This window comes from Zalophus californianus, chromosome 13 (genome assembly GCF_009762305.2).
Source record: "Zalophus californianus isolate mZalCal1 chromosome 13, mZalCal1.pri.v2, whole genome shotgun sequence".
Lineage (NCBI taxonomy): Eukaryota > Metazoa > Chordata > Mammalia > Carnivora > Otariidae > Zalophus > Zalophus californianus.
In genome coordinates this window covers 88,977,880-88,998,950 of record NC_045607.1, presented here as the reverse complement: position 1 = coordinate 88,998,950, position 21,071 = coordinate 88,977,880, and the positions used below count along the sequence as shown (strand labels likewise).

At 41.2% G+C, this 21,071-nt stretch overlaps 1 pseudogene; it reads right to left on the bottom strand.

The window, feature by feature from the left end:
• Positions 1-3,122: 3,122 nt before the first annotated feature.
• On the bottom strand, positions 3,123-20,560 carry LOC113934834 (annotated as a pseudogene).
• Between the last annotated feature and the right edge of the window lie 511 nt (positions 20,561-21,071).

Sequence of the window (21,071 nt, the reverse complement as noted above, 5' to 3'; positions counted from 1 at the left end):
TCATTCTCTCTCTAAAATAAATAAATAAAATCTTTAGGGGCGCCTGGGTGGCTCAGTCGGTTAAGCGACTGCCTTCGGCTCGGGTCGTGATCCTGGAGTCCCGGGATCGAGTCCCGCATCGGGCTCCCTGCTCGGCAGGGAGTCTGCTTCTCCCTCTGACCCTCTTCCCTTCGTGCTTTCTATCTCTCATTCTCTCTCTCTTTCAAATAAATAAATAAAACCTTTAAAAAATAAATAAATAAACCCTTAGCACAGCTATTAAATGCATATTACAGTTGTGGTAAGGTCAATTTATAGATATCAGCAGGCTGGGAGGTATAAGAAATATGCTGGATTTTATTAGTAATCCTGAAGCATTTGTCACAATTTATCACATTCCACAGAACTGTGTGGGGTAGAATGATAAGGGCTGAGTTGTAACAGAGATAAATGCAAAGACTTGCATTTGGATAAAAAAACAACTATGCATTAAATGATGAAATAATAAAAATATCATTCTTAAGAGGAGCAAAAAAAAAAATGTGAGGCAAAAAAAGATACAGGAAGTCCTTGGAAAGGGAAACAGTTTCAAGCAAATGGTTGGGGATAGACTGGGAGTTACTTTCTTTCCAAGATAGGGAAGAGTACTTTTCTGAAGGCAAGGGAGGTAGCTATGGAGAGAGGCTGATTTATTCCAGGTCTAGTAATATAAACCAAAAGGCAAAGGCAGGAGTGTGAATCAGGTAGACAGACAAGCAAGCAATGTGTTTTTACTTTGAACCATCCAGATATTTTAGAATCGTTCATTTCAAAGTTTGGTTAGATGTGGGGGGGGGGGGTGTCCAAAACCTCCTCTGCACTTCAGCATATCCCTGATCTCCCATCCTTCCTTATAGTCTCAAAGATAAAGGGTTCCTGGCAAACAGATCCCTCCTTCCCTCCTTCTCTTGAGATAACCAGATACATTTAACTTTGGTGCATGAAAACCAAAAGTTTTCCCCTCTGTAAACCAGGAATTAATAACCTCCTTCAAGTAAGGATAATTATTTGGTGAAATATGCAAAATGTCTATTATAATTATGCTCTACAAAAAAATGTTTTACTTAAAAGAGTATAGTAACCAATTCACTAAAAATATTTTTCTTTATAAAAGGAGTCATGTCATGATTCACTCTTAAAAACAGAAATTTCCCTGGCGTAATCATTCGTTTACAGGGCATTAATTCCTCAGTTCTTATTTAGATTATGGATTCTGCCTCTTTCTCTAAGAATGGTCCTCTTCACCCAGAGTAGCCAGCCTCTAGCCCCTGTGTTATTGTTCATGACCCTGCCCCCACAGCCCTTGATTGCATCGTGAGTTGTCACGTGACTCAAGCTAAGCCAATCGGGGTCTCCCTTTTGGAGAAATCCAAACTGGGATTCAAAGACAGTTGACCAGACTTTTCTTTTCACTTGATGCTTCCTATGCTCTGAAGTTAAATCTGCCGTTGTGGTGTTGACATCTTTCTTTATATACATTGAGTTGCACAGATAGCTGATTTGCTGTGGGGGGGGGGAAAGATTAACACAGACCTAAGAGAGGAGAGAAAAAGAGAGAGAGCACACCAAGAATGAGTCCTCATAGTGTTTCGGTTTCCTCTTCCTTATAAGGCCCAAAGAAACGTCCTGTATTTGGTATCTTGAAAATATTTCCTTATGACAAATTTCTCCTTTTTACTTAAGCTAGATCTACTAGTGTGGAGTACTTGCAACGAAATAACCTGAAGTAAGACAGATATTATAGCACACTGATGAGAAGAAAAGAAAAAAAAAAAAAACTCTCAAATTACAAGAGAAGATGTACATCTTTTAAAATCCGATTTACCAGGCGCCTGGGTGGCTCAGTCGTTGAGTGTATGACTTTGGCTCAGGTCACGATCCCAGGGTCCTGGGATCAAGCCCTACATTGGGCTCCCTGCTCCGCAGGAAGCCTGCCTCTCCCTCTCCCACTCCCCCTGCCTGTGTTCCCTCTCTCGCTGTGTCTCTCTCTGTCAAATAAATAAAATCTTTTTTAAAAATCCAATTTACCCACAAATTCGCAAGTCTATCTTCATGATAAAACCAAGCATAACTATATAAGTATTAGTCACAATCTGAGACATTACATGGAACCCATAGGTTAGCCAAAAATTAGCTATCTTTGAGTATGGTGGCTATGTCCTGCAGATACATTTTCCTCACCCTCACCTCCTCCTCCAAATCATCACTCCCTTCAGGGCTATTGGATTTTCTTTTCTCACTCGCTTCACCCAACTTTCTCTGTAACTCAATTTTGTGAATCTTCTGGGCCATAGTCATAGTCATTGCTGTGGTCACTCCAGTGGCCACTCCACTTTAGCTACACTATTGACCCAAGGGAAACCTAATTTGATATTAAAGCATCATACTGTTGTGTTTAAACACTGTGTATTTCAATTTTACCTGTGAAATATACAGCTGGACAAAAAATGCTGCCTAAAACAGTTCTCAACTTTAGCTTCTACTCCTGCTTGACTACATACCCCCAATGTCTATAATTTATCCTTAAATATATTCACTCAACAAACAGACCCCTCCCTATACCCTGTCTCTCCCTCCAGGCCTTCACTTTCTAAGGTTTGGAGGCTGCACCTCTTTATCTCTACCTGATGAGAGTTGGTCAAAGGAAAAGCCAGTGTTTTCCCCCCAGTATAGGCGGCTAGTGCCGAGGGAGCACCTTCTTTAGGGTGGTCTTACTTTATCCACATTTCTGTTCTCTCAGTTCGAGACCTGAGACCCATCAGTGGCTCATGCCTGAATTTGTTTACTTGAATTACTTTTTTCTTAAAAAAAGACACCTATGTTATTCTGGGCTATTGTTGAGATTATTGTAGCTGAATGACTATGAAGTACTTCATTTGTTTTTTAACAAGGAGTTTAAGTTTTATTTTCTCTGTGCATTTGCAAAAATACTTAGGACCAATATAGAAAAAAAAAATAAAACCTGTGAAAAATATTACACTTAAAAAAAAAAAAAGCCTGAGAGGGATTAGTGCCTTAGCTGTAGGGAGCTACTGCAATTCTGGTTGGTCCAAGGAATTGAAAAGATACTGGGAAGGCAGAACAGGAGGCAAGAGAAGGAGAAATTAGTGAGGAAAAGGGCCTGGAAGTGGGCCACGAGGGGAACTAGAGGCTGGGGGGTGGGTCTGGGTGGAAGGAGGGGGGGCCCCCGCTGGTAGCCATCGGGTGGGGGTTGTGGAAGCCCAGTGTATCCATGAGGGGGCATCAGTGGAGGAGGACCATGCATCTCATGTAGAGGCACAGACTTGGGTGACCCATGGGAGATCCAAACAGAGGCCATTGGAGGGCATGCCCATTAGAGGAGGTCCTAGATGAAGCATTCCAGGTGGTGGTTGGGGTGGTGGCTGCCCCCCAGAGCCTGGTGGCCTGGCATGGGGATGTCCCAAGCCATGAGGGCCACAGTAGGCCAGCTGCATCTGAGCCATCCCTGGATGGGGCATCCCACACAGTGGGAATAGATGAGGATGTGAGTGTCCATGTCCAGGATGTCTAGCCCCTGGGGTTCCTGCTGATGGTGGGCCACCAGCTCCAGCCCCAGGAGGTGTAGGTAATGGGGGCATAGCTAGGAGTATTCCAGGTGGAAGGGCTCCAGGAGCAGCACTGGGGGTGGGAGGGACCCAGGAGGACTCATACCTGGTGGAGGAAGCCCGGATCCCAATGATGATGCCAGAGAATTGGGGGCTGAGGGTGGAGGGGGTGAACCTACAAACAGCTGATGAGGGCAGTCAGCCTGGGAGAGTAGGTTCTGGGCTGCCAGAAGTTGTCCGGCTGCTGAGCCACCATGTTCACCCTTGGAGTCCTTCTTAAAGGCATGGACACAGCAAAAGGGCAGTTACAGAGATACTGCCCATTCATGGCCTCAACAGTTGCTTCTGAGCATCAAACGAAGCAAAATTTATAAAGGCATAATCTTTGGAGTTGCCTGTGTCAGGGTCCCGCATAATCTCAGGGGGTTGTGAGATCACCCCAAAGGCATTGGAAATATCACAAAGCAGCCTCTCATCAATCTCTGGGTCCAGATTGCCAATGACAATGTTGGCCCCCACATCCAGGTTCTTGTGAGCTGATGCTTGCCCACCTTCCCACAGAGTTGACCAGGTTCATAATCTTCATGGCAGAGTCAGCATCTTCGTCACTCAAGAATTCCGCAAAGCCGTAGCCTGGGTGCTGTTGATTGCTGGCCCTGCCTGGAGGATTAGCTCCCACAGCACTGGTTGGCTAACCTTCCCATCCAGGCCCCCCACCCCCCACGCAGACAGAGGCATCCTGGTTCTGCTTGGAGATCAGCCTGGCCGCCGGTGGCAAAGGGTCTCCTGCTATCTCCACTGTGAAGTACTTTAAAGCCCACCAAATCAGGGGCACCTGGGCGGCTCAGTCAGTTAAGCGTCTGCCTTCGGCTCATGTCATGATCCCAGGGTCCTGGGATCGAGCCCCGCATCAGGCTCCCAGCTCCTTGGGAGCCTGCTTCTCCCTCTGCCTCTGCCTGCCTGTCTGCCTACTTGTGATCTCTCTCTCTCTCTCTGTCAAATAAATAAATAAAATAAAAAATAAAGCCCACTGAATCAAAGTTGTATGCAAAAGTCACCTACTTTAAATAACTGTTATTAATGACTGGTCAGACTTCAGTTAGGAATTATAAATTGCGAGTTACAAATTGTATGTGCCAAGAAAATATGTTGAAGTCCTAACCACCAGGACCTGTGAACGTGGGTTTCTATGGAAATAGAGTCTTTGCAGATGTAATCACGTTAAGATGAGGTCACTGGGGGCCCTAATCCAATAAGATTGGTGTTCTTTTTTTTTTTTTAAAGACTTTATTTATTTGAGAGAGAGAGAACACGCCACAAGAGGGAGGAGGGGCAGAGGGAGAGGAGAAGCAGCCTCCCCGCTAAGCAGGGAGCCCCACGATGGGCTTGATCCCAGGACCCTGAGATCACTACCTGAGCCGAAGTCAGATGCTTGACCAACTGAGCCCCCCAGGCGCCCCACGACTGGTGTTCTTGTGAGAAGTGAGAAGACAGATGCAGAGCGAAAACAGCCCACATGAAAGAGAGTCAGAGACTGGAGTGATGCATCTGGACCAAGGAACCCCTCAGGCTACCAGAAACTGGAAGAGGCAAGGCAGGAATCTCCTCTGAAGGCTTCAGAGACAGCAGGCCACTGCCAGGTCCTTGAGTTCAGACTCCTAGCCTCCAGAACTGTGAAAGAATAAATTTCTGTCGTTTTAAGCCACCCGGTTTGTGATACTTAGTTCCAGCCGTATAGGAAATACACTACCCCTACATTCCTCAGACTGAAACTAAGAAAAGCCTGAAGAGTAACTTTCTCTTCTCTTATCCACACCTAACACTGTCTCCAAGTGAACATTGATACCACCATTCATTTGGAGAAAAAAAAAATACTGTTGCTTTGCTTTCTCCTTTTGCATAATGGTGCTTTTGTTTACTTGTGTTTGTCTTTGTTTTTCCTTTCTTTTCTGTCACCGTCACCTTCGTCTGTCAGAGAGCAAGCATGAAATGGTGTAATAGTCCAAAGGCAAACCCTTGGTCAGACAGTCTAATGCTACGAAGATTTTAGTTTCGTGTGCTTTCCACTCAGATGCCAATTCAGCTCTTGAACTACTCACAGGACGTGTTCTGGGAATCGACAGCACTACAAGTAATGAAGTATTTAGCAAGAATCGTGCATCTATTATCCTACAATCTATTATCCTTATTAAGGGACTGAGAACATTTGTTGAGCAAGCTACTTTTTTCTTTTTTGATCTCACAAGTAAACGCTCCAAATAATACAGACTGTCAAGTGTACGAAGTAGAAGTTCCTCGTGCCCCCCCTCCCTTGCCAGAGGTAACCCCTGATGACTCGCTGGTGTGTCACTGTTCAGACTTTTTCCCAAGCATTTTCCTGCATATCTCCTATAGATGTAGTTTTGGGCTCTGTAAACAAAATGGATACTTCCACACCTTTATGTGACCACTTTTTCACTTAACACATACTAGAGGCCTTTCATTCAACTTGTATTGCTGTCCCTCGCGCTTTGTAACTCTTATACGGTGTTCAATAAAACAGATGACTCACAATTTATTAAATAATGCCCCCATTTATCAACATTTAGTTTTGTAACTTTCACAATTATAAGCAGTGCTAAATTTGCACACCGTTATACATGTATTTCATGGGCACAAAGGTATTTCCTAGGATAGACACTGGGCTGCTTGCGCCAAAGGAAATACATATTTAAAATCTGGTGGCTCTTGCCAAATTGACTTTCAAAAATCTCATAGTAGCATATCGATGCCCATTTCTCCATAATCTCACTAACTCTGAATATTATAAATCCTTAATTTTAGGTAATTTTAATTCCAAATCACATTAATTCCAATAGTTCAGCAAATATCTATTAAACACCCGTTATGTGATAGGTTCTTTACAAATGTCACACATTTGCTAATATGTTTAGCCATTCTTGCCTCCACTTGTCTTTAATACCCTTTAAAGTAGACATAATAATACTAGATTGTAAAATTCACCAACCATCTTGACCAAGCAAGTAATTATTCAATCACATTCAAATATACTTCTTTTTTTTTTTAAAGATTTTATTTATTTATTTGAGAGAGAGAGAATGAGAGATAGAGAGCACGAGAGGGGAGAGGGTCAGAGGGAGAAGCAGACTCCCTGCCGAGCAGGGAGCCCGATGCGGGACTCGATCCCGGGACTCCAGGACCATGACCTGAGCCGAAGGCAGTCGCCCAACCAACTGAGCCACCCAGGCGCCCCTCAAATGTACTTCTGAAATCAGCTGCCTTATTCCATTTTTCTTATGGGAGAAAATTATTTCTTTGGGCAAACACTGGTGACATACAAAGACCCGAGATTTTTACTGTCTGGGGTACGTTGATCAGTTATTCAGCCTTTCTGAACTTCTGTTCCCTAGTCTTCCCTGTTAGAATATTAGGAGTGCTTACCTTTTAGGACTGATTTTAAGTTACAATGAGATAACACATAAAAAAACACTCAGTAAATTCCTGATAATAATAATAATAATAGATGACATCAGAGTACATACAACACACCAGTCATTTATCAAGGACTTTTCATGTATTAAATCATTTGAGCCTCACAACAACTCTATGAGATGGTTCATTTCATTACCTTTATTTCAAAAGGAAGAAACTGAGGCACAAAAAAATAACTTTCCTAGGGTCTTCCTAAAATCCTGCAAAGCCAGGACTGAACCCTAGAAGGCCTGGCTTCAGGGCCAACCACATTCTACTGTCTCCTGAATAAGCAATCAAGCAATAAATATTATTTCCTTTATTCTTGTCGTCTTACAGCAGAGTCTATCGAATGCACATCCCTACTTAAAGAATGTTAAATATGGTGATGGAAGCTAACTCATTAAATTCTAAAGGGATCAGGTAACATTGTTTACATACAATGTATAACAAAGGCTTCTACCCAGGGACAGATTCTTGTTTGTTGGAACAGCTCCAGATGCTCCTATGTTGTGCAGCAGTGGTTCTCAAACTGTCGAGCCTGGATTAGCAGCGAGGGTACCATGTGGGCACTTGTCAGAAATGTAAACACTTGAGCCCAGACTCAAACCTCCTGTATAAAATTCTGGAGGTTAGGCTGAGCCACTTGTGTTTTAACAAGACTTCTAGATGATTCTGATGCATGCAAAAGTTTAAGAACTGCTGTTGTAGGGAATCCATATAATGGGTGAAGTGAAAAGAAAAGAAATAGCCAAAGAGCTTAGATTGACTTTCAGAGTAAACAGATGGTGCAGAGAAGGGGGGCAGGGAATGATGAAAGATATGTGAGGCCCAAATATAGAACCTGACTTGAAGGATGAGCAAAAAGAAGAGATCTTTATTTCATGTTGCTGCAGTAAGTGTAGGGAAACAAGAGATGAATAGCAAAAGATAATTTTAAAATATTTTGCTTTAGGTTATAAATAAGATGCACTTTTATGCCCTTAAGGAAACCACTCGATTTTCAAGATGGCGGCAGAGTAGGCCGACCCTAGGCTCCTCTTGTCCTGCAAACACAACTGGATAACTATCAAATCATCCTAAACACCCCAGAAATTGACCTGAAAACTGGCAGAACAAACTCCACAACTAAAGGGAGAAAAGCGGTCACATTGAAGAAGGTAAGAAGTGTGGAGATATGCTTTAGGGGAGAATCGGATCACAACGCAGAGGGGAGGGAGCCATGGTCACAAAGAAGAGCCTGACAGAGAGACAGAGAGAAAGAGAGAGAGAGGAGCATACACGGGAATGCACAAGGAGAACATTTCCCCAAAGCCATTGGCTTGGAAAATGAGAGAGGCTGAATTTCATGAGTTCTCGCAACCAGTAGGGATTAAAGCCTTAGGTTTTTGTTTTTGTTTTTTTTTAAAGATTTATTTACTTATTTATTTGACAGAGAGCGAGAGACAGCTAGAGAGAGAGAGTATAACCAGGGGGAGTGGGAGAGGGAGAAGCAGGCTCCCGGCTGAGCAGGGAGCCCGATGCAGGGCTCGATCCCAGGACCCTGGGATCATGACCTGAGCCGAAGGCAGACACTCAATGACTGAGCCACCCAGGTGCCCCTAAAGCCTGAGTTTTAAAGGTCAGTGAGCTTGACTGGGATATAGCCCTGAGGGTACTGCCCTGCTCTTGGAGAGAAGGCAGGCAAATAACCCAGGGCAGACGGCATGGAAACAGCATCTGGAAGGTATCTGGGGCACACAGAAGGGAAATTACTCGCTCTCAGTCAACCTTGCCTCAGTCCCAGCATGGTGGACCCCTCCCTGAGAAGACCAACACAAACCCCTGCTCACATCATGTATCCCAACCAGAGAGCTCTGCAGGGCGTCAGTTCTGGTGGAGTTGGTGTCACATTTCATTTCACAAGCATATCAGAGCACACCTAGTTAAAACTCACCACATTTAGGGCGCCTGGGTGGCTCGGTCGTTAAATGTCTGCCTTCTGCTCAGGTCATGATCCCAGGGTCCTGGGATTGAGTCCCACGTCGGGCTCTCTGCTCAGCAAGGAGCCCGCTTCTCCCTCTCCCTCTCCCTCTGCCTGCCGCTCCCCCTGCTTGTGCTTGCTCTCTCTCTCTGTGTCAAATAAATAAATAAAATCTTTAAAAAAATAATAAAATAAAATAAAACTCACCACATTTAGTCCAGACACCAAACACTGCCCACAGCAGGCAAGGCTAGCTTCTGCAAATGATTAGCCTGAAGGATAGAGCAGCCAAAACACAGTAACAGAGCATACACAGCACACACCAGAGACACTCCCTGAAGCAACAGGCACTACATGACCTCTTCTTCGTAAAGTCAATACTTTCAGGAGCAGGAGGCATGAACAGCCTTTTCTAACACAGAGAAGAAGGCAGAGACTTAGATAAAATGCCAAGATGGAGGAATATATCCCAAATGAAAGAACAAGATAAGGCCAGAGATCTAAGCAAAACAGATAGAGGTAGCATGCCTGGAGGAGAATTTAAAGCAACAGTCACAAGGATAGTCACTGGGCTTGAGAAGAGAAAAGAAGACATGAGTGAGACCATCACCACAGAGATATAAGATTTAAAAAAGAATCAATCAGAGATGAAGAATGCAATAAACAAGGTTGGAAACAGGCTTGATAACAATGAACAGCAGACTGGAAGAAGCAGAGGAACGAATCAGTGACTTAGAAGAAAAAATAATGGAAAATAATGAAGCTAAACAAAAGGGAGGAAGAAGAATTATGCAACACGAGAACAGACTTAGAGAACTCAGTGATTCCATTGAACATAATAACATTCATATCGTAGGAGTCCCAAAAGAAGAGAGAGAAAAGAGGGTAGAAAATTTATTTCAACAAATAACAGCTGAAGACTTTCCTAATCTGTGGAAGGAAACAGACATCCAGATCCTGGAAGCACAGAGATCTCCCATCAAAATCAACAAAAGCAGGCCAACACCAAGATATACTGTAATTAAATTTCCAAAATACAGTGATAAAGAAAAAATCTTAAAAGTAGCAACACAAAAGAAGTCTTTAACTTACATGGGGGAGAACCCATAAGGCAAGCTAAAGATTTCTCAACAGAAACATGGCAAGCCAGAAGGGAGTGGTATGATACATTCAATGTGATGAAGAGGGAAAAGTTGCAGCCACAAATACTCTAACCAACAAAGCTATTGTTCAGAACAGAAGGAGAGATAAAGAGTTTCCCAGAGAAACAAAAGAAAGAAGTTCATGACCACCAAATCAGCCCTGCAAGAAATATTAAAGGGGACTCTCTCAGTGCAAAGGAGAGACCAAAAGTGACAAAGACAAGAAAGGATCAGGGAAAATCTCCAGAAACAATGACAAAATGAGTAATAAAATGGTAATAAATACATACGTATAAATAATTACTTGTAAATGGACTAAATGCTCTAATCAAAACATATAGCATACCAGAATGGAAGAAAACAACCAAGACCCATTGATATGCTGCCTACAAGAGACTCATTTTAGTGGAGCCTGGGTGGCTCCATTGGTTAAGCATCCCACTGTTGATTTTGACTGGGGTCATGATCTCAGGGTTGTGAGATCGAGCCCGTGTTGAGCTCACACTGAGCGTGGATTCTCTCTTTCCCTCTGCCCCTCCACCCCTGTTCACATGCTCTTTTGCTCTCTCTTGCTCTAAAAAAAGAGAGAGAGAGAGACTTTTTAGACCAAAAGACACCTGCAGATTGAAAGTGAGAGGGTGAAGAAACATTTATCATGCAAATGGATGTCAAAAGAAAGCCGGAGTAGCAATATTTATATCAGATAAAATGGGCTTTAAAACAAAGACTGTAAAAAGAGACAGGGAAGGGGATTATAATCATAAGGGGGACTATCCAACAAGAAGAATAGCAACTGTAAATATTTATGCACTCAAAATGGGAGGAGCCAAAAATATAAAACAATTAATAGCTAACATAAAGAAACTAACTGATAATAACACAATAATCATGGCAGAATTTAAGACCCCAGTCACATCAATAGATCATCTGAACAGAAAATAAACAAGGAAACAATGGCTTTGAACGACACACTGGGCCAGAGGGACTTAATGGACATATTAAGAACATTCCATCATAAAACAGCAGAATACACATTCTTTTCAAGTGCACATGGACCACTCTCCAGAACAGATCACATATTAAGTAACAAAACAAGCCTCAAAAAATACAAAAAGACTGAAGTCATACCATCCACCTTTTCCGACCACAGCACTATGAAACTAGATGTCAACCACAAGAAAAAATTTGGAAAGACCACAAATACATGGACAGATCAACCAAGAAACAATGAACAGATCAACTAAGAAATCAAAGAAGAAGTAAAAAAAGTACATGGAAACAAATAAAAATGAAAACATGATGGTCCAAAACCTTTGAGATGCAGCAAAAGCAACCCTAAGAGAGAATTATATAGCAATACAGGATGGACTACCTCAAGAAAGAAAAACCTCAAATAAACAACCTAATCTTACACCTAAAGGAGCTAGAAAAAGAACAAGAGAAGCCTAAAGCTAGCAGAAGGAAGGAAATAATAAGAACAGAAATAAGTGATACTAAAACTGAAAGAAAAATAGAACAGATTAATGAAACCAGGAGCAGGTTCTTTAATGGAATTAATAAAATTGATAACCCCCTAGCCAGACTTATCAAAAATAAAAGAGAAAGGACCCAAATAAATAAAATCACAAATGAGACAGGAGAAATAACAACCAATACCACAGAAATAAAATTAAAGAGTATATTCTGAAAAACTATATGCCAACAAATTGGACAACCTGGAAGAAATGGATAAATTCCTAGAAACATATAAACTACCAAATCTGAAACAGGAAGAAATAGAAAACTTGAACAGACCAATAACAAGCAAAGAACTTGAATCAGTAATCAAAAATGTCCCACCAAACAAACATTCAGGGCCAGAGGGCAAGTGAATTCTATCAAATATTTAAAGAAGAGTTAGTACCTATTCTTCTCAAACTATTCCAAAAAATAGAAATGGAAGGAAAACTTCCAAATTCATTCTATGAGGCCAGCATTACCCTGATACCCAAACCAGACAAAGACCCCACTAAAAAAGAGAACTACAGGTCAATAACCTTGATGAACATGGATGCAAAAATTCTCAATGAAATACCAGCAAACCAAATCCAACAATACATTAAAAGAATCATTCACCATGATCAAGTGGGATTTATTCTTGGGTTGCAAGGGTGGTTCAATATTTGCAAATCCATCAACATAATACACCACATTAATAAAAGAAAGGATAGAACCATATGATGATCACTTCAATAGATTCAGAAAAGGCATTTGACAAAGTACAACATCCATTCATGATAAAAACCCTCCACAAAGTAGATTTAGAGGAAATATACCTCAATATAATAAAGGTTATCTACGAAAAACCCAGAGTTAATATCCTCAATGGGGGAAAAACTGAGAGCTTTTCCTCCACAGTCAGGAACAAGCCAGGGATGTCCACTCTCACCACTGTTATTTAAGATGGTACTGGAAGCCCTAGCCACAGCAGGTAGACAACAAAAAGAAATAAAAGGTGGGGCACCAGGGTGGCTCAGTTGGTTATGTGACCAACTGTTGATTTCAGCTCAGGTCATGATCTCAGCTTGTGAGATCAAGCCCCATGTCAGGCTCCAAAATGGGCGTAGAGCCCACTTAAGATTCTCTCTCTCCCTCTCCTTCTGCCCCTGCCACCCGCTAAAAAGAAAGAAAGAAAGAAAAGAAAAAGAAATAAAAGGCATCAAATTGTAAGGAAGAAGTAAAACTTTTACTATTTGCAGATGACATGAAACTAAATATAGAAAACCCAAAAGACTCCACCAAAAAACTGCTAGAACTGATACACGAACTCAGTAAGGTCACAGGATACAAAATCAATGTACAGAAATCTGTTCCATTTCCATACCCCAGTAATAAAGCAGCAGAAAGAGAAATTAAGAAATCAATTCCATTTACAATTGCACCAAAACTATAAGATACCTAGGAATAAACTTAACCAAAGAGGCAACAGACCTGTACTCTGAAAACCATAAAACACTGAAGAATAAAATTGAAGATGACATAAAGAAATGGAAAAACATTCCATGCTCATAGATCGGAAGAATAAATATTGTTAAAATGTCTATACTACCCAAAGCAATTTACACATTTAATGCAATCCCTATCAAAATACCAATAGCAAAAAAAACCCCCACAAAAAACAAAAAACCTACAACATTTTTCACAGAGTTAGAACAATCCTAAAATTTGTATGGAACCACAAAACACCCTGAATAGCTAAAGCAACCTTGAAAAAGAAAAGCAAAGTTGGAGGCATCACAATTCCAGACTTCAAGTTATATTACAAAGCTGTTGTGATCAAAACAGTATGGTACTGGCACAAAAACAGACACAGAGATCAATAGAATAGAATAAAAACCCAGAATTGAACCCACAACTATATGGTCAGTTAATCCTTGACAAAGCAGGAAAGAATATCCAATGGAAAAAAGTCTCTTCAACATATGGTGTTGGGAAACATGGATAGCAACATGCAAAAGAATGAAACTGGACCACTTTCTTATACCAAACACAAAAAAATAAATTGAAAATGGATTAAAGACCTAAATGGGAGGCCTGAAGCCATTAAAATCCTAGAGGAGAACACAGGCAGTAACCTCCCTTGCAATCAGCCGTAGCAACTTCCTTCTAGATATGTCTCCTGAGGTAAGGGAAACAAAAGCAAAAACAAACTATTGGAACTACATCAAAATAAAAAAAGCTTCTGCACAGTAGCGGCTAGGTGGCTAAGTCGGTTAAGTAGCAGCTAGGTGGCTAAGTCGGTTAAGCATCCAACTCTTGGTTTTATTATTTTTTAAGATTTTATTTATTTATTCATTTGACAGAGAGAGAGAGAGCACAAGCAGGGGCAGCAGTGGAGGGAGAGGGAGAAGCAAACTCGTTGCCGAGCAGGGAGCCCAATGCGGGGCTCGATCCCAGGACCCTGAGATCATGACCTGAATCCAAGGCAGTCACTTAACCGACTGAGCCACCCAGGGCCCCTCAACTCTTGGTTTTAGCTCAGGTCATGATCTCAGGGTCATGAGATTGAGCCCTGCATCTGCCTCTGTGCTCAGTGTGGAGTCTGCTTCAGATTCTCTCTCGCTCTTCCTCTGCCTCTCCCACTCATGCTCTCTCTCTCTCTAAAATAAATAATAAATAAATCTTAAAAAAAAAAAGGCTCTGCACAGTGAAGGAAACAATCAACAAAACTAAAAGGCAACCTACCAACTAGGAGAAGATATTTGCAAATGACATATTTGATAAAGAATTAGTATCCAAAATATATAAAGAACTTATGTAACTCAACAACCAAAAAATGAATAATCCAACTAAAAAATGGGCAGAAGACATGGAGAGACATTTTTCCAAAGACGACATCCAGATGACCAACAGGCACATGAAAAGATGCTCTACATCAGTCATCATCAGGGAAAACAAATCAACACTACAATGAGATGTCGCTTTGCACCTGTCAGAATGGCTCAAATCAACAACACAAGAAACAACAGGTGCTGGTGAGAATGTGGAGAAAGGGGAAACCCTCTTGCACTACTGGTGGGAATGCAAACTGGTAGAGCCACTCTAGTATACAGGTTCCTCAAAAAGTTAAAAATAGAACTACCCTACAATCTAGCAATTGCTCTACTAGGTATTTACCCAAAGAATACAAAAATACTAATTCAAAGGGATACATGCACCCCAATGTTCATAGCAGCATTATCTACAATAACCAAATTATGGAAGCATCCCAAGTGTCCCAAATTGATAAATGGATAAAGAAGATTTGGTACATTTATACAATGGAATATTAGGTAGCCATAAAAAAGAATGAATGCTGGCCATTTGCAACAACATGGATGGAGCTAGAGAGTATGATGCTAAGCAAAATAAGTCAGTCAAAGAAAGACAAATACCATTTTACTCATGTGGAATTTAAGAAACAAAACCAACAAGCAATGGGGAAAAAAATAGAGGGAGAGGCAAACCAAGAAACAGACCTCTAACTATAGAGAACAAACTGAGGGTTACCAGAGGGGAGGTCGGTGGGGGGATGGGTTAAATAGATGATGGGGATTAAGAAGGTACTTCATGATGAGCACTGGGTGTTGAATGGAAGTGCTGAATCACTATATTGTACACCTGACACTTTTAACTAACTGAAATTTAAATAAAACCTTAAAAAAAGAATACAACTCCAATTTTTCTTCAATTATTCTTAGGTATTAAATTTGTGCATATTTGAATAGTTACTGTATAATGCCTAGATCATATAGAAGTCCATAATTTTATTAAGGTTATATTAAGTTACAATGCAATGAATTGACGTCAAATAGCATTGGGTACACTTAATACAAACGAAACAAATTCTAAAATCACGAAGTGTTGAAGAAGCTTACAGATCATAAAGATCACTGATTAGATACAATCATCAAGTCTAAATACCATGTTCTATAAGTTACAAAGGTTGCAAAGATGATGCAGCCCAAGCATCTCTTGTCTGGTAAGACATGTGTAAGAAGAGTTCATTGCAAAAGAACCCAAAGACTCCCTTGTAGAATGTGAAGGCAGATCTGTCTCATTCCCCAGTGCATATCCAGTACCATTCAAAGTTGGACATATAGCAGGTGCTAAGAAATACTGATGAAATTGAAATTGCAATGTCTCCCAGCCCTCAGCACACCACTCCCCACACCAGTTCCTTGATTTGATTTTCCCCATAGCACTTCTTACCATTTCACACACAATATATTTTATTTATTTATTTGTCTATCTTTTCTCAAGTAGGAGGTGAGATCCAAGTATGTTATATTTATACTGTATACCTAGCACCTAGGACAGTGCCTGGTACCTCGTAGGTACCAATAATTATTGAATGAGTGAACTTTTCATTATTTTGCTGTATATTCTATTAGGTAAGGATCAGTATGTCTATTTTACAGACAAGAAATGAAATGCAGTGAAGTTAACTAGCCCAAAATAACGTAACCATTAAGTATTAAGGTTGCTATTTGAAGTTAGCTGTCTTCCCAAGAAGGATGTTGGTTTTAAAGTAGATGTCATTTGAGCTTAAAAGTGGGTAGTATTGAAACTGTTTTCATGACTTACGTAGTTTCTTTCAAAAATTTACATTCTGTTCTACAGCTATAACCTCCACATTTACGGTATTCTTAGTCCTACAATAACAGGGAGGCAACATTCATCAGTCATTTTGCTATAGTTTCTCTGTTTATTTGTCAGTTCATACTTTAGTGGTTTCTTCAAGAAGGGTTTAGGAGAACTGGTCTCTAAGTAGTGCATGTTCAAAAATGTTTTTCTGTTTCTTGTCTACTTAAACAAGTTTGGTTACCATACATTTCTTGGTTGTGCCTTAGTTCCTTTGAGGACTTTGGAGGTATTTCCCTCCTCTCTTCTAGTGTTGGAAATAGGATAGTAAATTTTCCTAAGCCTATGACTCAACTTCAGAACTATCAACATTTGCCAATCTTGTTTTTTTCTACCTCACTCTACATTTTTTGCAAGCCTCATATATCATGTAATTTTTTCCTGTAAATATTGTAGTGTGTACCTCTAACTATATATATTTCTAACAAGTAAGCACTTTTTAAAAAACATAACTATCAGGGCACCTGGGTGGCTCAGTTGTTAAGCATCTGCCTTTGGCTCAGGTCATGATCCCAGGGTCCTGGGATCAAGTCCCACATGGAGCTCCCTGCTCAGCGGGAAGCCTGCTTCTCCCTCTCCCACTCCCCCTGCTTGTGTTCCCTCTCTCGCTGTGTCTCTCTCTGTCAAATAAATAAATAAAATCTTAAAAAAAAGACATAACTATCATGCCAATATCATAACACAAAGAAACCAATAATTCCTTAATATCATGTATTACCTAATTCATATTGAAATGGTACCTGATTGTCCCAAAGAGGTATTTTGATACTTGGTATGCCAACTTCCATTTTAGTCAGATAATTCTAGATGTTGTGTTGAGAATAGACTGCAGGAGTCAAAAGTAGAAATATGGAGACCATTAAGGAGCCTATCACAAAGGCCAGGTGAGAAATGGTTTGGGATGGACCAGAGTGGTAGCCTTGGAAATAGTGAGAAGTTACAGCATTCTAAGTGTGTTCTGAAGTTAAGAATCAACAGATTTGCTAGTGGATTAGAGCTAGGATGTGAGAGAAAGAAAGCCACCAAAGATGACTCCAAGATTTTGGCCTGAGCTACTGTAAGGATGGTTATCTTTACTGAGATGAAGAAGACTGGGTAAGAAGCAGGTATACAAGTTCAGTTTGGGATATGTTAAGTATGAGAAGCTTATTAGTTACACAAAAGGAGAAGTCAGATAAGGAGCTAATGATACCTGGGGCGCCTGGGTGGCTCAGTTGTTAAGCATCTGCCTTCGGCTCAGGTCATGATCCCAGGGTTTCAGGATCGAGCCCCGCATCGGGCTCCCTGCTCCACGGGAAGCCTGCTTCTCCCTCTCCCGCTCTCCCTGCTTGTCTTCCCCTCTCTCGCTGTGTCTCTCTCTTTCAAATAAATAAATAAAAATCTTTAAAAAAAAAGAGGAGCTAACCATACCAGACTGAAGATGTCTGAACCAAATATATCAATTGGCAGGCATTAAGCATAGGAATTAAATTTAAAGCCATGGGATTAGGTGAAGTCACCAAAAGAATGAATGTGGATTTCGATAGAAAAGAGAAGTCCGATGACATAGATCTGGTAGACTCCAATGTTCACAGTTTGCTGACATGACAAGGAACCAGCAAATGAGATTGACAAGGAGGGACCAGTAAAATAGGAGAAAAATCAATATAGTAGTGATCTGGAAGCCGAATGAAGTATTTTAAAGAAAAGTTACTAATAACTACATCAAATATTGCCATATCAAGTAAGATAAGGATGGAGAATTGTCTATTCTATTTAATACAGGAGGTCGCTGATGAAGACCTTGACAAAAGCAGTTACAGATTAGTGAGGCAAAATCCTGCTTTAATAGATTCAAGGGAGAATGGGCAGAGTACTGAGGATGGAAGTTACAGACAACTAATAGGGGGTATTTTTATTAAAGGAGAAGAGAGAAATGTGGGAAGTACTGGAAGGGGAAGCAAAGCCAAAAGAAGAATGATTTAATTAATTAATTAATTAATTAACTGTTAGAAATAACAGCATAGAGATAATCCAATGAAATGGTTCAGCAGCAAGGTAACAATTCATGATGAGGGACGGAGAAGGGGAATTATTGGATCTGTGTCCTTGAACAGGAAGAGGAAATAGATCTAGATCACAAATGAAATGTTTGGCCTTACATGGCAGCACAGAGCATTCATCCAGGATGTGTAAGTTTAGGTCCTATGAGAAGCAGACGCCAGGATAAAATTAGATTTTATTGGGATATATGCTTGTGAAGGATAAAAGAAAAGATGAGAAGGTAGGTGGGAAGAGCCTTCAGACCGTGACGCAAGTCTGAGACATGTGAGAGAGAAGAAGAGATAGAAGAGGATTGGGCAGTTCCCTGAAAAGTTCAAAACAGAGTTATCCCATGGACCAACAATTCCACTCCTAGGAATATACCCAAGAGAAATGGAAACAAATGTCCTCACAAAAACTTGCACACAAATGTTCACAGCACTATTATTATTCATAATAGGCAAAAAGTGGAAACAACTCAAGTATCTATCAACTGATGAATGGATAAATAAAATGTGGTATATCCATATAACAAATTGTTATTCAGCAAGAAAAAGGAAGTAATGATAAATGCTATAACATGGATGAGTCTTGAAAACATGCTAAGTGAAAGAAGCCAGTCACAGAAGACCACATATTACAAGACTGTGTTTATATGAATTATCCTGGAGGAGCAAATCTATAGAGACAGAAAGTAAATTCACAGTTGTCCAAGGCTGTAGGGGATCGGCATTTTGAACGGTAAAGGCTAAAGGGTATCAGTTTCCTTTCTGGATAATGAAAATGTTCTAAAATCGATGGTGATGTTGGTTGCACAATTCTGTAGCTATAAAAAAACGACTGAATTGAACACTGTAAATAGGTGAAGTGTATGGTATGTGAATTTTATCTCCATAAAGCTTTAAAAAATAGAGGAAAAAAAAGACAATTGGGTAGGAAGACACTCAGATTGCAGTGCTACTCAGAAAGTCTTGACTGGGTCAACAGGAAGTCTTTGAGCAGAGATTGCCCGTTAGAAGAATCACACGTGGGGCAAAAATGAGAGTACTGTAGTACTCTCGCCATGCTCAGTCACTGCCTGGGAGAAGCCCAAGAAGGGGAGTAGAAGTGTGGGGGAAGGGACGCTTGTGTGGCTCAGTGGGTTAAGCGTCTGCCTTTGGCTCAGGTCATGATCCCAGGGTCCTGGGCATCCAGTCCCACATCGGGCTCCCTGCTCAGTGCAGAGCCTGCTTCTCCCTCTGCCCCTCCTCCTGCTTGTGCTCTCTCACGCATGTGCGTATGTACTCTCTCTCTCTCTCCCCCTGACAAATAAGTAAATAAAATCTCAGAAAAAAAAGAAGAAGAAGAAGAAGTGTCAGGGAATGGAGGGCTCTCCAAGTAAACTCTGCAGTAAAACCATAAGTGTGTCGACTGGAGACCGTCAGCCAACTACACACTTCACAGCAGGTTCCCTTGAGCAGAGTCCTTCCATGGCTGCCAGAGAGTAAAAAACGTCAGGTTATAGGGCTACAAAACTGAGAGCTGAGTCTTCTATTTCCTGATTGATTCTATTTTTTTTTCCCCTATGCATAGGAAATGAGGTCATCAACCAACGGTGAATCTGGGTGGGAGTGTGTGGAGATGTTGGGCTTTGAAGATAAACATGAAGTCATCTAGAAGAGCAGGAGGTTGAAAGGACCAAGGAAATATATTTTGATAACCGGGCAATGTTAAGAGCCTGCTCGACATGAAGAATTTAAAGTGAGACTCAGAAACGTGGGGTTTTCTCCACCCACATTCAGCAGCACAATTCAAAGCTCAGAATGGAGAAAGTTCAATTAAAGCAGGGTTGGAGTTTTCCAAGGTGAGTAAGAGGAAGTGAAAACAGGGCAGGGAAGTTGAGGGTGTGTGCAAATAACTAATTCAAATAGTTGACCACAGAAGGAAAGGAAGCAAGGGAAGGAAGATATGAAGTGGGTGAGGGCAACAGGAAAGTATTAATGGCTTGTCCAGTAGGGGACTGTTGAAGGATTCTTAGTGTTAGGGTCCTCAAAGGAGTGACTTAGAAACAGAGGAGGTGGAATTATAGAAGGTAATAGAGTCGCAGGGAAGCTTCTGCTGCCAGCTTGCCAACCCTACTCCTATTAATCCAAACACATTTTTACCTTTCCAACCAAGGTGTGCCTCATGCTTCGGAGAACTATCTTCCGCTGATGTGGTCTGAGTTCCTCAGCCATGAGGACTCTTCTCTCATACAACCCTCCCTCATACTTTGTGGTTCATGATTATAGGTATCTCCTAAATATATCAAAAATGGCATTTACATTTCTGCTTCTCATCCTCCTTGTTGCATTTGGGTAATTACCAAGGCCAAGAGGAAACTGTTGTCTTTTGACTTTGATTCAACTGATCTGAAAGAAGCCCAAGCATTGGTGTTTTTTTAAAAAGTTTCTCAGTTGAGGGATGCCTGGGTGGCTCAGTGGGCTAAGCGACTGCCTTCGGCTCAGGTCATGATCCCAGGGTCCTGGGGTAGAGCCCCACATCGGGCTCCCAGCTCAGCGGGGAGCCTGCTTCTCCCTCTCCCCCTCCCTCTGCTCTTCCCCCCATTCATGTGCACTCTCTCTCTCTCTCCCTCCCTCCCTCTCAAATCAATAAATAAAATATTTAAAAAAAAGTCTACCAGTTTATCCCAGTGGAGAGCTACAGCCGAAACGCAACTGTATATGATGCTGACAAACCCATTCTCAA